This window comes from Thermobia domestica, chromosome 17 (assembly GCF_964235325.1).
Source record: "Thermobia domestica chromosome 17, izTheDome1.hap1.1, whole genome shotgun sequence".
Lineage (NCBI taxonomy): Eukaryota > Metazoa > Arthropoda > Insecta > Zygentoma > Lepismatidae > Thermobia > Thermobia domestica.
The window spans coordinates 160,852,927-160,869,745 of record NC_137470.1 but is presented as its reverse complement, the minus strand read 5'-3'; the positions used below and the strand labels follow the sequence as shown (position 1 = coordinate 160,869,745).

General features: G+C 36.4%; 1 long non-coding RNA gene across 1 annotated transcript; it reads left to right on the top strand.

The window, feature by feature from the left end:
- Positions 1-1,133: 1,133 nt before the first annotated feature.
- LOC145673919 (uncharacterized) lies at positions 1,134-15,941 on the top strand. The gene is made up of 4 exons (XR_014128846.1): positions 1,134-1,167; positions 5,685-5,788; positions 13,805-13,947; positions 15,837-15,941. It is a non-coding gene; the product is annotated as an uncharacterized LOC145673919 (long non-coding RNA).
- Positions 15,942-16,819: the final 878 nt, after the last annotated feature.

The following is a 16,819-nucleotide window of genomic DNA, read 5'->3' as shown; positions in this document are numbered from 1 at the left end:
AAAGCCCAGGAAAACCTCATTCAGGGTGACTGGCCTGAAAAAGCATTTTACACTTTTCCAACCGAGTGCCCCCCGGGACCGCTCACAATTGGCAATAAATATGATATTTTTCATCGACAGTAACAAAATTCTCTGAAGATAGAAAGTAGATCAATAAATCCTCAATAATCTTGGAATCAGTGTTAACTGTCAGCTTTTGTTGGAAAATGCATGCTAGTGCAGAAGTAACTCGTGATTCTCTAAAAACAGGCTCCAAGAAAGGTAAATTGTGTATGGTATTTTTTAAATACAAAGAATATAATTAACGGAAAAGCAAGTAAAATGCAAAATGATAAACAACCAACTTCTAAAACGATCTACACCAAATGACTGGAGAATTAAGTTCTTGTAGTAGTCTTAGCTCATTACAACATGATGACACAAAGAAGTAATGTAAATTTCTTTAAAGTAAGGAAAAAATAGATATTCATCAACTACTTGATAAACGTAGAAGTTCGAAAATTACGGGTAGTTTACTCATATATCAAAGAAAATGTGTGACATATAATAGTTTCATTTTTCCTGTTTTTTTTTTTAAAAAAAAAAACATTTCGTAATTTTGTAATTAATATAACGTGGGAAAATGAAGTTCGATGCCCACTCAAGCTAAATTAACTTCGCGGTGGTCAAACACCGTGTACGTGGGTTTTCTCGGAGTTCTTCCGTTTCCTTCTACTTTCTTCATTCTACCATTTCATTCATTACCCACCATCACCGTCTCCTTTAGCTTAGCTAGCTCATTTTTGGGAATTTCAAGAGCAAAATGGGAATTTTTGAATCTTAAGATGGGATTTTATAATGTTGCAATGTTGGCATCAATGATCCTCCGCCACATTAGTAAGTTAAGTAGCATTTGGTTAAGGCATTTTCATTATTTTGATCAATATCTGAATTTATTGGGTCCACGATACAATCGCCGAATGCTTGATTAGCTATTTAGGATAAAAAGAAGGCAAGTAATCATTAAAACTATAATTCCGACACAAAGTTGTTGTTTAGTATTAATTTATGTAATGGTGGTGAATAGCTGTACGAATCGCGCATGCTCCGGTGACATAAAATTGCCGATCATGATTGTGCAATTTACTTGTACGTGACACATCGGATGGTTGCGCACCACTTTTACCGGTATGTAGATAAATTCATAAATATATGTTTTAGAGGCATCTGGAGGATTGCTACTTAGTAGAAAATATTCCGGATATAATTTTAATTTTTCTGTCAAAAATTTTACATGATGTTAATTGTAAATATAGTCCTATATATATATTTTCCAAGAAAGTGCAATGAATGACAGCATTAATGGCCTACAACCTTAAGGCACGTTTGACATATTATGAAATTATAGTAATTTGGTGCATACAACAGTGTTTTGTCAAGTGTTAAAAATGTCTCTAGGTAATTATAAAGAGAAGTGAATTTAAATTGATGAGAGTAACGTACTTTTACTTGAAAAATCTTTGATTCTATCTTGTGTGTGTTTCTTTCCGCCATTACATAGTCAGTTAGGGTTATAGCAATAGTTTTGTATATTTGAAAAAAAAAAAACACCTGGATCAACTCAAGTAAAAATTGGAGTCATAGTGAGATGATTTATATTTTTGAAACAAAGGAAATGAATTTTGAACAATTTTTTTTTTCTTCATGAGACCCCATGGTGTGGTCTCAGCGTTTACAAATTTCAACGAACTCTCATGGTTTCCTCTGTAAAAGTACGTTGATGTGGACAAATCTTGTTCGACTCAACTAATAATTTTTTAGTTGTCCCAATCTGTGCTATGCATAAGTAGAACAGTTGTAATATAATTAATATGACCTTTTGTCTGTGGAAAGGTACCAGGGCAGGAATGTTGAAACGTAGCGGAAAAAGATTTTTGATATGCTTTCAGCCGTTTTTATTATTCTATTGAGACCGAAAGTGCTGGAAATTTGCCGCCTTCGGCTTCAGTATTGATCAATATAGAGAAAAAAAAAAAATAGATAGCAAAAAATGTGTTTTGTATGTGAATTCAGTTTCATGGATGTCCGCCATGTTGTCTCTATTGAAATAGGAAATGGCAGACTTCCGGTTGTAGTGTTGGATACCCATACATTTAAAGTGGTGGAGATAGGTTTTATTTAAGGTAGGCCTATTGATTAAAAAAAAGTAGGTTCCTTCTCCGCATTTGTGCGAAAAATTGTAACGCCCAAGCCCTTGGGAAGTATGAGCACCTCTGCACAGTATTAAGAAAAAATAACATATTCATCTTAATGATATGTGTAACCACTCCAACCAGTCATATAAACAGCCGTTCGTGCAATTAGCCGGGAATGGTGAATATGAATACATGTTTGGGGTTTGGTACACCACGCTTGCTGTGAAACTTGTAGATATGCGGTGGTCATTGCGTCAGCCCGGCTTCCGGTGAGTCGCCATCAAACACGTAGTCGTAGGGCATAGATGTAGATTTAGCAGGTCAGGGTAGGATATTTATACCGAGTGGAGCTCGCTAGGATGTTCAGCTGCAAAATGGAATACAATGTTCATCCTTATTATTATTATTATTATTATTATTATTATTATTATTATTATTATTATTATTATTATTATTATTATTATTATTATTATTTACCGGTCTATTCTCGTATCTAAAAATTTTACATAGCCTTTGTTTGTGTATTTTCATATTTAAAAATATGTATTTCTATGGATTAACTGCTGTTTCGCCGGACCAATTTTAGGAAATTTACCGGGTGAATTGGAAAATTCGTTTTGGTTTTTGAGGAAGAGTGAGTGAAAATCAGGTGAGGGGAATAGTTGAAGTTAAGAAGGTGATTGTTGTTGTAGGATATTTTTGATGATGTAAGCGGCACTGTATGTGGAGGCGGAAGGGGCTATTTGGCGGAGAGGTACACTTGTTAAGATTTAGGGGCCGCGGTGGCTCAGTGGTAGAGCGTTCACCTCTGGTGCTAGGGGTCCCGGGTTCGATCCCAGCCCCCGCCAAGTGAACTTTGTGGTGGACAAACACCGTGTGCGTGGGTTTTCTCGGGGTTCTCCCGTTTCCTCCCACTTTCTTCATTCCACCATTTCATTCATTACTCATCATCACCGTCTCCTTTAGCCTAACAGACATAAAAGTGGGACGTAAAACTCAAAGATTTCATTTCATTTTGTTAAGATTTAGTGACGGGAAAGGCAGTGTGGAAATGGCTCGAATGTGTAAAGGCTATCGAGTTTTATCAAATTGTGCAAAAATAACTAGTGTGGTATGTTTTGGTATTTTTCACGATTTTCGTCTGGTCCTGGATACAGCAGCTAACCTAACCTAACATAACCCAATTTAGTACACTTTGGTACATTTTTCGATTTTCATGTTGTCCGGCAATGCAGCAGAAATGTCATTTTTACTCACATCTGATCTGCAAAAGATAAGAGAGATCCAAGAAACCAGTGGGACGTTCAGAGCACAAAGGAATCAAGTAACATCCCCAAAGTTGTCAGAAAAAGAGAGAGAATATTTGTACGATACGCTTAAGTACAGGGAAAAGTTTTAACGCTTTTTTTAATGATCAGAAATGGACTTGATTCCCTTATGCACTGACGCACTAATTCTAGATAAAGGTATATAGCAGTAGCAAAGGACTTTCTAAGGTCCTTATAAAGACTTTTCTGGAAACATGCAAATGTTTTTTTCAATGTTACACATCTAAATAGTAATAACACTTAATCTACGTTAACTGAAACCTTAATTTTTGGAAAAAAAAAAAGGAAAGAAAAGAAATCTTTCTCAAGAACTTAGCGTTATTTTAATCGAGGCATGATCACTCTCGAGGTTAACTGAAAAACTCTAGTTTAAGAGGGTTCTCAACGCCGAAATTAAATTGCCCGCAAATTTTAAACTTTATCGTAAATATCTCAGAAACGTATAAAGCAGAGAAAAATTTCAAGTTGTTGTTCTTTTAACAATATAATTTTCCAAATGATAGCGTAGTTACAACTTCTTTGAATGTTTTCCGTTGTTTGAAAGTTAGGAAATCAACTTTATAACGCGAAAAAAAAAAAAAAAAAAAAAACAGTTCGTTCCTAGCTTTTTACATAACCAAAACATTCAGAGGAGTTGTAACTACGCTATCATTTGGAAAATCACATTGTTGAAAGAACAGCAACTTGCAATTTTTCTCCTCTGTAAGTTTATGAAATATTTAGGGAAACGTTTAAAATTTGCGGCAATATAATTTCGACGTCGAGAACCCTCTTAAGGTCTCACTATTACGCCCTTTAGGCTAAAGTCCAGTATGTTAATGAAAGTGAATGATTCAAGCCACACACTAAAATAAAAATGTTCTGTGCAGGAGACCCCACGGTATGGGTTTCATGTATTTTGTTACACAGAATCCAAATTTCGAAAACCCCAGGATGATTAACCATGTAAATTTTTTTAATGGGCAAAAAACTTGAGCGATTTTGGATAGGGAGGATACACATGTGTTTCTCCCATAAAACAAAATTGACATATTCAATCGTCCTGGAGTTTCAAAATTTGAATTCGATGTAAAAAAAAAAAAATCGAATCCATACCCTGGGGTCCGGGGCACAGATTTTTTTTTGTATGACTGTGTTCAGTGTATCCTCCCTATCAAACATCGCCGAAAATTTTCACCCATAATAAAATTGACGTGGTCAAGCGTCCTGGGGTTTCGAACTTTGGATTTGGCGCAAAAAAGAAAGAAAAAGAAAAACATCGAATCCATACCTGGAGTCCGAGTCACATAACTTTTTTTTTCATTTTTTGTGTGGCTGTGTTATGACAGGGGTGCCCACAAAGGGGGACTATGACGCAAACTCCGTCACTGAAATATTTGAGGGGGTTAAAAATCTATATAAATATGTTTGAGGGGGTGTAAAAATTAATCGAAAAGATTTTTTTTCATGAAAGAACATCTATGGATAGACAATTTGGGGAGGGTGCGTCATGGACATAAGGGGGTGGGCACCACTGGTTATGAACTAATTGAAGGAAACTAGAATGTGGGAGAAGATAGAAGGCTTACCCACCTCACACAGCAAAAAAATACAGAAACTACTTTCAGACACAGTAGAACACTGCACACATTACCAACACTCTTTGAACACCTCCAGACGACACATATTCACCCCTAATAGATACTATGTTGTTCAAGTATGTCCCAGATGTATGTACAAAATGTGCAAAATGTATGTCATCACTTTGTTTTTGACCTGTGCTGAGAAGAAGTGTTTCAAATATGTCATACTAGATAATGTTTTCGGAGAATGGACGCTTTTGGGCACGCGAAACACACTTTATAAACACACACTTGATATATTTCCCCTTCCACATCTGTACTAAAAGTGTTTATTTTTTAATTTTTTTTACAGTGCGGAGGTGACCCAGTAAGCAAGGGCGTCGATCCTAGAGGGCCGAGGGGGCCAGGGCCCCCAAAGCTCATGTATGCCCCCTCATTGTATTTATCAATATTCTATATTTGGCATCATTTGAATGCAATTTGTCTTAAAAATCCCCATATATGCCTTCTGCATGCCTTCCCAAATTTACAGAGAAATCGGCGCCCTTGCCAGTAAGTCACCATGGCTTCTCACAAAGTTAATTTTATTTTTGCTAATATTCATATTATTCTATTCTCAGATAATTGGTATGGTGAGCTCTAAAAATTGTAGCAGCTTATCATCCAGAATCAATGCTTTCACATTGGGGATTGGAAAAGTAGACATATGAAGGTTTATGCTCGAGTAAGTATTTTAGAAAGGTGTCTAATAAATTTTCATCTTATCAGGTAAAGTTAAGTTTGTAGAGTAAAATTTACGTCATTGAAGTTGGACAGTATCTATTGAAAGCTCCATACTAAGCTCTATTTCTTAAGTGTTCCGACACTTAAAAATGAATGCTCAAAATATGGCTAAATAAAACGCTTTTGTTTTCATTTTACCTCAGGTTTAGACCTACATACAGTTTGTTTTAATGCAAATAATGTTTTCCCCGAGTAAGCCTACCGATATAGTTTCAACCGGCGGTTAAGCCTACCGATATAGTTTCCACCGGCGGTTAAGTGTCATAACAAGTTCACAAGAAGGATGCTAGGGTCACGACCAGGCGCACACTCGGAAATTTTTGTTAGGATGGTTCCAAAGTTTTGGGTAGGGTCCAATACTACCAAACACTACTACTAGGTACTACTATACACTATTGAATCTGTATTATTCTGCACCTGGAAACAGGCCCGTATTCAAGGGGGGTCTAGCCCCCCCCCCTAAATTTTGGCTGGCTCCCTAAAATTTTCACGGTAGGCTAGCAAATAAACTATAACATGATAATAAACTATAATATGATTGGATCGCCTCCCCTAACTTCAGCCGGGCTCCCCCTACATTTTGGGCTAGCTACCGGCTTGCCTGGAAAGACGAAAAGAAATTGTTATGTACTGCCGCTTGTATTCATAGAAAAAAATATAGAATTAGATATCTTTGATAAAAAAAAAGAGAAAGTACCAATCTTCAGGCTACATCAGACACTTCACAGGTAAACAAGTATAGATTTATTAAGAAATTGTATAGATGTATACAGGGGCGCCATTTAGGGGGCGCAGGGAGGGGCAATTGCCCCCCCCTGGTTTGAGATTTATATAGATTTTATCAATAGAATAGTAATAAATGAGTGAAAAACGTGAAATTTTACTTTTATCAAGGGGTCTTGCCCCCCCAAGCAAAATCTGAAACGACGCTCCTGGATGTATATGAAGCTACGAAGTTTTGAAGTTTTGCTCGGGTCCGCCCCCCCCGCATGGGTACGCCCCTGATCACGATTAAGTAACATTCTTTTCCTACTGAAATTGTGTTGAAGCATGTTCAAAACACACGGTGTGACCTCTAATTTTAATACTGCTCAACCTAAATCTTACTGTCAGCAAAGAGTTTGTCGAAAGATATCCTCCTACCTACATGTATTTCACATCGACCACTGTATTGAATGTAAAGTTAGAAGGGTCTGGTATTATTTTAGGGGACGAGGTTGAGTAGAATCAATTTAAAAAAATAAAACTACTTACCAGGATCATACAGGGGAATTATAGGGTGGCTTATGATGTTTGAAAGACTGCGGTAAAGAAACTAACAACATAATTTGAACATAAACACACATAAACACATTACTCTAACACCTTTACTTATAAGAATTTTAATCTCTATTCTCCATGGCATGCTCAAGCAATGAACCATCCAAACAGATCATGCCTGGAGACGAAGGACAACATTGTCGCAAGCAGCTTGACAGACTTGTACTAGTATCCAATGGAACTTTTCTGTAATAGCTTTCCGAACTGTTAGGTGTACCGACTTAAAGAGTCTTCATCCCGGCGAAATTAAAATACCGCTAATTTTACAGTAATTATGTGATATCTTCAAATAGATAAAAGATAATCGAAATGTGGAAACAGAGCGCCCTAGACAATATTATTTTACATGTGAAACCGTTATCACGACTCACTTATCTGCTTTTGATTTCGAGCCATTTTGAAAATCGGCATTTATTTTCGCGTTTCTAACCGGCTGGAAACGGAAAGCCGCTACGTGACTTGTGATAACGGTACCTCACGCAAAATAATATTGTCTAGGGCGCTCTTGTTCCATATTTCAATTATCTTTAATCTATTTGAAGATATCACATAATTACTGTAAAATTAGCGGTATCTTAATTTCGCCGGGATGAAGACTCTTAATAAACCTTCCCACAATTATGCACCGAAGCTGAAGAAAACGATGGTGATAAGATGCATTATAATGGTGGAATGTAGAAAGTGGGAGAAAATAGAAGAACCCTGGGAAAAAGTTACGCATACCGTCTTTATACACAACAAAACTCACTTGAAGCTAGCTGAGATGGAATCAGAGACCCTACGCGTAAGAGGTAAGCACTCTACCACTGAGCCACCTCAGCTCCTTAGGTGCATATATATATATATATATATATATATATATATATATATATATATATATATAGATAGATAGATAGATAGATAGATAGATAGATATTGACAAACACAGTGAGTATGGTTTAAATTTAAGTACAAAATTAATGTATTAGCCCAACGAATGCTAAAAGATAAGGTAATGAGTAGCTCCGATGATTTTAGCACTTACTCACACTAGAAAAACTTCGTTCTGTTTGTACAGTACAACACGATTCAAACATATGGTTATTATAAAATTTGTGGCACACTTTCGTATAATTTAATAAACAGTTTGAGTTAAGTCGAGTGGATTTTGAGTTTAACGTCCCGTTCAGCAGCGAGGCTATATGAGACGTGCACCTACTGATTAACGTGGAATCCGAACCACATGAGCTCAGTCAGGAGATCATAAACAGTTTGAGTTAACACCCGTAGTTTTCGAAGTAGATTGCTTTAAGAGTTATTTCTTTTTCTCCCATCATTTCAGTGGGTTTTCTGAGGTTTTTCTTTTTTTCCTCTCACAAACATTCCATTAATTCTTTCATACTGAACTCATTTTCATTATCCATCCGCCTCCTTTAACTTAAAGTAGACAGTCGTGATATGTTAAATTAAGTACAAAGTGTGAACAAAAAGTACGGTGAATACAGTTCCACAGTGCCATCTATCGACATTATATTCATCTCAACTAGTAATCCCGGCAGCCTAAACCTTTGGTACAGTCAGTGTCGAGTTTAAACAAGTTGTGACATGTTAGTTGGCTTTCAGAGGCAGAAGAGTGAGAACGTGTTAAGAGTGTCTGTCGCTCGCCAACTAAGTTCTGTACTAAGCTGCAAAATAAAGTGCCAAAGAAGCAGATGAAATGTCAAAATCAGTGTATGGAGATGAAGAGGTGGTATTGAAGAGTTTTACAAGTGGTATGAGCAAAGGCGCAGGTCCTGCCTCCCTCCCCCAAAGCTCATGTGGGAACCCTCATTATATTTATGAATATACAATATTTTTTCATAATTTGAATTGAATTTGTCTTAAAATCCTCATATATGCCTTCTGCATCTGAATGCATCCTCCCCCAAATTTACAGAGAATCGGAGCCCTTGGGTATGAGTGATTCAAAAGCGGCAAGGAGTCGGCTGGAAACGAGTAACGATCGAGACTTCCTTCGACGTCAGAAACAGATGAAAACGTAAAAAAAAAGTGCCACAAATGATTTGTTTAAACAGGCGAATGATTAATCGAGAGCTTTTCAAAGAACTAAAAATTGCGTACCAGTCCGTAAAAAGTATTTTAACTGCCGATTAAACTGGACAAATGGCTTCTTTCTTCACCATGGAAACGTGTAATGTCATATCTTGCTTTTAGTCCGCAAGTTTTTGACCGGAAAAATGTTCCTATCTGTTCATATTCGTTGTGCTCTCCAGATATAGCACCATGTTTCTTCTGGTTTTTGCCAAAAATTAAAACTGGTCTTAAAGTAAAAAGGGGCCGCGGTGGCTCAGTGGTAGAGCGTTCACCTCTGGTGCTTGGGGTCCCGGGTTCGATCCCAGCCCCCGCCAAGTGAACTTTGTGGTGGACAAACACCGTGTGCGTGGGTTTTTTCGGGGTTCTCCCGTATCCTCCCACTTTCTTCATTCCACCATTTCATTCATCACTCATCATCACCGTCTCCTTTAGCCTAACCGGCATAACCGTGGGACGTAAAACTCAAAGATTTCATTTCATTTTAAAGGAAAACGTTTTGACACCATTCATGATATTGAGAGAGCCACGACAGAGCAGCTGAACGCCCTTCCAAAAGAAGCCTTCCAGAAATGCTTCCAGTCATGGATTCAACGTTTGGATAAATGCATTGCTAACCAAGGACAGTACTTTGAAGGAGATTAAATCGAATTCCATGTAAGCTTATTACGTCGTTTCTAATCAAATTATTCACCATATTTTTTGATCACACATGGTATTTCATTTCACTTTAGAGTGGGAAACTATGATATGCATAAAACACGTATGGGAGGTCTTCTTGTACGGCTATATCCTTCTGTCTGTCTGTTTGTCTGTCTGCCTGTCAAGAGGTGTATAACAGTGAAAACGGTAAGAGATGAAAACAAATACAGTAGTTACCTGGCATTTGCGTCTCTGGCATGTAAAATTTGGGAGGGACATCAAAGAAAGTTATTTAAATGGTACTACCTAGCCCAACCTGTTTATTAACTTCGATTCCATTTCTTACCTTTCTGCTTAACCTCACGGATCCCCTAAGCTATATCAAGAACTCGATTACAATCGTTTCACAGCCTGAATATTATATTCCAAATAAATATAATTATTATTATTATATGATATTCTGTCGTTAGTAAATAAATTAAATTAGAATAAAATATTGAATAATTTGTACTTCAAAATATTGGGGGGACGCGTCCCCCTCGTCCCCCCGCCAGAGACGCAAGTGTTACCTGGAATCGATTCAGCGTTCCAAGAATATGTTCTATTTTGGCCCTTAATCTACTGTTCAAATCGGAAGTTAAAGAAATGAACTATTACCTCTTTCGTCATTAATCACCATAGAGTCAAAATGATGGTAGACAACAAAAACAAAAAAATGAAGTCTTTCAGTTTAACGTCTCACGTTTATGCCCCTTAGGCTAAGGGAGACGGATGACTAAGGCAGGTGAATGATGATGGGAAAAATTGCGAAATAATAAGGTTGGAGGAGACGAGAATACCCCGACGGGAAATCCCAAGGATACAAGCTTACTTTCCCGGGGTCGAACTAGGGACCCCACACACCAGAGGTGAGCGCTCTACCACTGAGCCAACGTGCCACCAGTAGACAACGAGAAGTGATATTTTTAGAAACTATTAAGCGTCCTGAGAATTCATTCTATCTCCTCCATATCTCTTTACTTAACCGGAAATGGTACAAATCTTCTACCACTTCCTGTTTCAGTTAAACGTCCCACGATTGTGCCAGCTAGGCTAAGGGAGGCTATGATTAAGCAAGTGAACTATGGTGGAATATTTAGTGGAAAGAGAATGTAGGAGGAAACGATAGTACCCCGAGGAAATCCACGAACACGATAGTGTCCACCACAAACTTATTTGGCCGGGAATCGATCAAGGGACCCCATGCACTAGAGGTAAGCGCTCTACTGAGACACTGTGTCCCTCTCTGCCTGTTTACCTCATTTATCTCAATAGAGCAATGATGGTAAATGTTTTCTTCCATGGAGTCTCCGTTCCAAGAGCAAGTTTAATCTAGAGATTTGTCTCTGTATTGAAACAATAGTTGTAAAAACAAGCAAAAAAAAAAAAAAAAAAAAAAACGGTTTCAACACTGATCGTAATAGTAAAAATATACTTATAGATAGCAAGAAACAACTTAGATATAACTATGGATCCACTATCGCAAAAATAGATCCTAGCTACAATTTTGTTTCTTCCTTGAAACCGGATGTGAAAGAAGTCTCTTACCACTTCCGGATTCAATATTGATCTTCACAGAGCAGAAACGGTCAGACACAGCAATCAATACCTTCTTTATGTGAATTCAGTGTCCGAAGAGGAATTCCTATTTCGATCTTGATTTCTCTATGGAAACCTGAAGTTGTAGAAATCTAGAATTTCCAGTTTTAACGCTAATTACTACAGTGAAGAATCCTTAATAGTGTATATACCGAAAAGCATTTCTTTGTGCGTATCCAGTACCATGAAAACTGTTTTATCATCAGCGTGGACTTTATCCCTCTTTCGCAACCGAAACTAAAAGAAATATTTTACTATTTTCGGTTTTAATTTTGACTAGCCTTTGGCCAGCTGGGGGCCTCGCCCCCAGACCCCCACGTTTGCTCGACCTATGACTTTTCACCATATACCTATCAGCCTCTGCTTCAAGAGTGAATTTTGTTCATTTGTATTTCCAGAACTTAAGAGTGTAGACCTAAAGTAGTCTATTTTGTTAACAACGATATGTACCTCATTTTAAAACAACACATGTCCATAAAAAAAAAAAAAAAAACTACCTTGATACAAACAGAAATGGTTATCGAAGTAAGAACAATACAAATGTATATACAAATAACAGCTCGTAACTTTCATTACACCCGTTTTAGCTCGGCCTATGGCCCCGCACCTCTTAACCCACAATTCAACCAAATTTAAAGTTTCTTTTCCTATTTCAACTACCTAAAAGAGAAGATTTTATACTCAAGAAAAGGCCCGTTTAAATAACATAAGAATTTCTTCATCCTCTTTAGACTCCCTACAAACTAAAAATATTCACTTTTGGCAATTTTCCTGTAGGTTAGTTCCAGAAGGGTACAATCATGCCAAATTGCATCATTCTAATCCTGCTGAAAGTGCCTAAAAATTTTGGGGTGTAGAAGATGTCCCATATAAATAACATGGGAAAGACTTCTCAGTTCCCCATAAAACCACTCTAAAATTGGATTTTTTTTTTTTTTTGCGATTTACTTAAGTAAAACTAACAGAAACGTACAAGCATGCCGAATTTCAAGTTTTAATTTTAATTCCAAGTACCCAAAACATAGGTAAAACAAAATAGTTCCATTTAAGTAACACGGCGAATTTCTTCATCCCTCCTTTAGACCCCCTAAAAATTAAAAATATTCACTTTTGGCAGTTTATCTGTGAATTAATCTAGAAAAGCTACAATCATACGGAATTTTAACTTTCCACGTCAACCGGAAGTACCCGATATTTTATGTCAGTGAGTTTACGCAGTTTTATATATAATTAGGATATCCAAATAGCAGAAACGGTGAGAGACAGGAAGAAATTGATTTTTCACATGGATTCAGCTTCTAATGGATCGGTTCCATCTTTTATCTTGATCCTCTATCGCCACGAGATGTTAAAGACCTACGTGACTTCCATGATTGAATTCACATAGTTTGGATGTTTACTGTACTTTTGCAATGTACGGTACTTTTCCGTTTTGCGGTACTTTTATGTTTACTGTACTTTCACGACACTCACTTGTTTTATTTTCTTCTCTTTGTGAGATGTTTATATCCTTGAAACGATTTTTTTCAAAAAAAAAAAAAAGAAAAAGAAAAAGAAAGAAAAGAAAAGATATTTTGCACGTGAAATATGGAATTACTGCTCATTTTCGTGATATCTATTTCTCGCAACTGTACAACACTTGACTGATGTTGTTTGGTATTCTATCCGAAGTTATTTCGGAATATTTACTTATTAAGATCACGTCAGCGGGGCTAAGAAGAATTTAATTTTAGGACGTACGTCCGTTACTTCTCACGGTAACTAACGAAATCGAATTTTTTGAATTCTGTTCGTTGCAATAGCTACAGCGATTACCTAAGTTAAGTTTATTAATAGAATTAACCGATCAATATATTTAATAGTAATTTTGAGTTTAACGATGTCAAACCATATCGCATTCATTTTCATATGTACGTTTCGCGTAACGCTATTATGGAAACCTCCAATTATTTAAGAGTTACGGGGTGCATAAGTATCAAGGCAAAATCAAATTGATATTCTTAATTTTTGATGTAAACGAAAACCCATTCATTCATAAATGTAGGTTTCGCACAAGCTTGTAGTAAGGGGTACCAGAGTGTTCAGCTCCCCTGCAATCACCTTTGTTCTTTCCTCGAAACTTTCAGTTGTTTTGCCCTATGTATGCATGAATGTAAGATGAAATCAAGTCATTTCCCCTTAAGCGATCGTGGCCCTGCTGCAAACTTTACTATTTGTTTATTTATACCGGTAACATACTGTTGGATTAAAATTTGTGTCTCTAAATGATGTTTTTTTTTATTTATAGGCAATTTACTGCTCGAAACGCCAGTTGATTAACTGTGTTAGACATCATTTCACACATGTGAGGTCTCAGCTCTAGAGTATGTATCCCTTGGAGTATACGTTAGAAGACCATAATGCCTCATCCATAAGCGCTTGAAAAGATTGGTTGGTAATTTAAATTTGGAATGTATTATTATTTACATTAAGAGTATCAATAAGATTTAAGCATTATTCTTTTATTTTATTAATAGTGCTAAAATGACAAGCAATGAAACCAAAAACAAGAACAAGCTCTAACTGTATGAATAAATAAGTTAAATTGAACCCTTGTATTTCTTTTATTAGAGGCTCCAGCAGCGTAATTTTAAATTTTTCATTTTGCGACGGCATTTCCAATGATCTCTGGACTGACATTAAAATCAGTCCACTTGTAATAAGCCGTTCATGTCGTGTAGATGCATCTATGGAAGAAGTAATGTATCAATTGAAACTGTCTAAATGCGTCAGTTTGTTAGAATCAGTCATTTAAATCTACTGCTATGCGTTGATCTCGCTTATTGCATGGCAATGTTCCAGTCCACATCGCTGTTGTTGCCAATGCTACATTGAAAGACAGCGGTTTCGATGAGATCCAGAGCACTGCACACTTGGTAACAACAGCCATGTGGGCTGAAGCGTTGTCATGCAGTTAGCGCGCTCAACCCATAGCGATTGATTCAAATGACAAACTGGCGAAGCTAGACAATTGAAACTAATACATTATTTCTTCTATAAATGGCACTAAATACTATGAGCGACTTATTACCAGTCGTGCAATACTTCAGCGTCAGATCTAAAACTTTTGAAAATAACCTCGTATATTTAAAAAATAATATAGTTTGTTTTGAAGGGCTACACCTATCAAACCAACCCTTCTTTTCACATTTTTCTTTTACTTCAACTAATCAGGTACTTTTATGATTACACGAAATGAATTCCCCATTTCAATAGTAAGTAAATGCAGTTACGACTCAGTAGAATCTGACACATAATCGCCTTTTCCCCTCGGGTTATATTCTTTTAAGTTCTCATAAATTGTAGGTATAAACTACGATATATATTGTGCATATATATGGAGTGTATTAGGCATTGTATGGTACTTCTAGAGCTATACGTTAACGTAAATATGATTTTTAAGTCGTTATAAGCTCAAATTTGCCCTTTATATGTATTTGTTATAAAATTTATTTTAAAAAGAACTGGTATTTAACTTCTTGTACCTGTTTACCGTGCCTGTATGAACTCACTATTTCATTTTCTTCTCTTTGTCAGATGTTTATATCCTTGAAACAATTTTGAAAATGTTTTCCAAGTGAAACGTGGAATTACCCTTCATTTTCGTGGTGACTCTTTCTCTCAACTGTGCCGTACTTCACTCATTTGATGTTCTATCTTAAGTCATTTCAGAATGTTTACTTATTAGGATCACGTCAGCGGAGCTTAGAAGTTAGTACGTACGTCCATTACTCCTCATGTAAATCAATAACGAAATCGATTTTTTGAATTCTGTTTTGTTGTAATAGATAGCAAGAACGATAGCCTCAGTCGAGATCCTTATTAGAGTCAACCCGTTTCTATCAATACTAGTAACTGTGAGTTTAACGATGGCTATCCACGCATATCCCAAAGTTTTGTACAGTTACGTTTCACATAACGCTAATATGCAAACCTCAAAACATTAAAGAGTTACGTGTTGCATAAGTATTTAGGCGGAAATATTTTTACCTCTTGTTATAAACGTAGGTCCATTCATTCATAAATATACATTTCGCGCAAGTCCTTAGGTTTGGCAACAAGAGGGTTCAACTCTCCTGCAACCACCATTGTCCCCTCCTCGAAACTTGAAGTTGTTTCATGCTATACGTGCATGAATGTAAGATGAACTCAAGTCAGTCTCCAAAAAGGGATCACGGCCCTGCTGCAAATTCTAGTGTTTGTTTATTTATACCGGTAACATATTGTTGGATATTGTTTTTAATATTTGTGTCTTTAAATGATGTTTCTTTTTTATATAGGTATTTACTGCTTGAAACGGTGGTTGAGTGACTGTGTTAGACATCTTTTCACACATGCGAGGACTCAGCTATAGAGTATTTATCCCTTGGAGTACACGTTAGAAGACCATAAAGAATCGTCGATAAGCGCTTGAAAAGTCTGATTGGTAATTTAAGTTTAAAATGTATTATTTACATTAAAAATCCCAGTAATACTTAAGAATTATTCTTTTATTTTCATAATAGTATTAAAATGAGTGTAAGTACCTAAAAATCCTTCAGAAGCTCATCACACATTAAACATTGTTTTCATGTGAACAATGGGACAAAAATGCAAGACTAACATTCAGCTGTATGAACAAATAACTTATGTTGAATTCTGGTAATTTTATCAGACCCTCAGGCAGCGTAATTTTCAAGTTCTCATTTTACCATGGTATTTCCAGTGATTTCTGAACTGACACTGAAATAGCCAGCTATTTCCTTCAATACTACGTCCGATTAAGGACAATCCTTGTTGAAGGCTCTAAGTCAGATAACACTTTGAATACTGAGTCTGTCTTTACAGAAATTCAGAGAGTATAATGGCTTGTATATGGACGAATTTCAGCCCTCTGTCTTTTAAACAAACTTACCAACTTTTCAGAAATTATTTCGTTAATTTATGAGCGCAATTTATTAATTATTTATTTAGAAAGTGCACTTCTCCGGAAAGAGAAACAAGCCTGTTTGACTTTCTGAAACAATTTAGAGCTATTGTTTTCAATTAAGGCAATTTTCCACTCGTTTAGAGTAAAACTTAAGAAATAAGTATTTCAACCAATTGAAAGAAAGGACTTTCTATCAAAGATTTCCCTGAACCCTAAGTAATGTGGGCTAAATTTCAATTGTGTTTGTATTTTCTACGTTCCACCCTAGACGATCTTGCCAAATAAGAACTTTAAATAGTTTTGTTTACGCGTTCAGAGAAAATTATATATTTATTGAATTCACATTTTACTTAT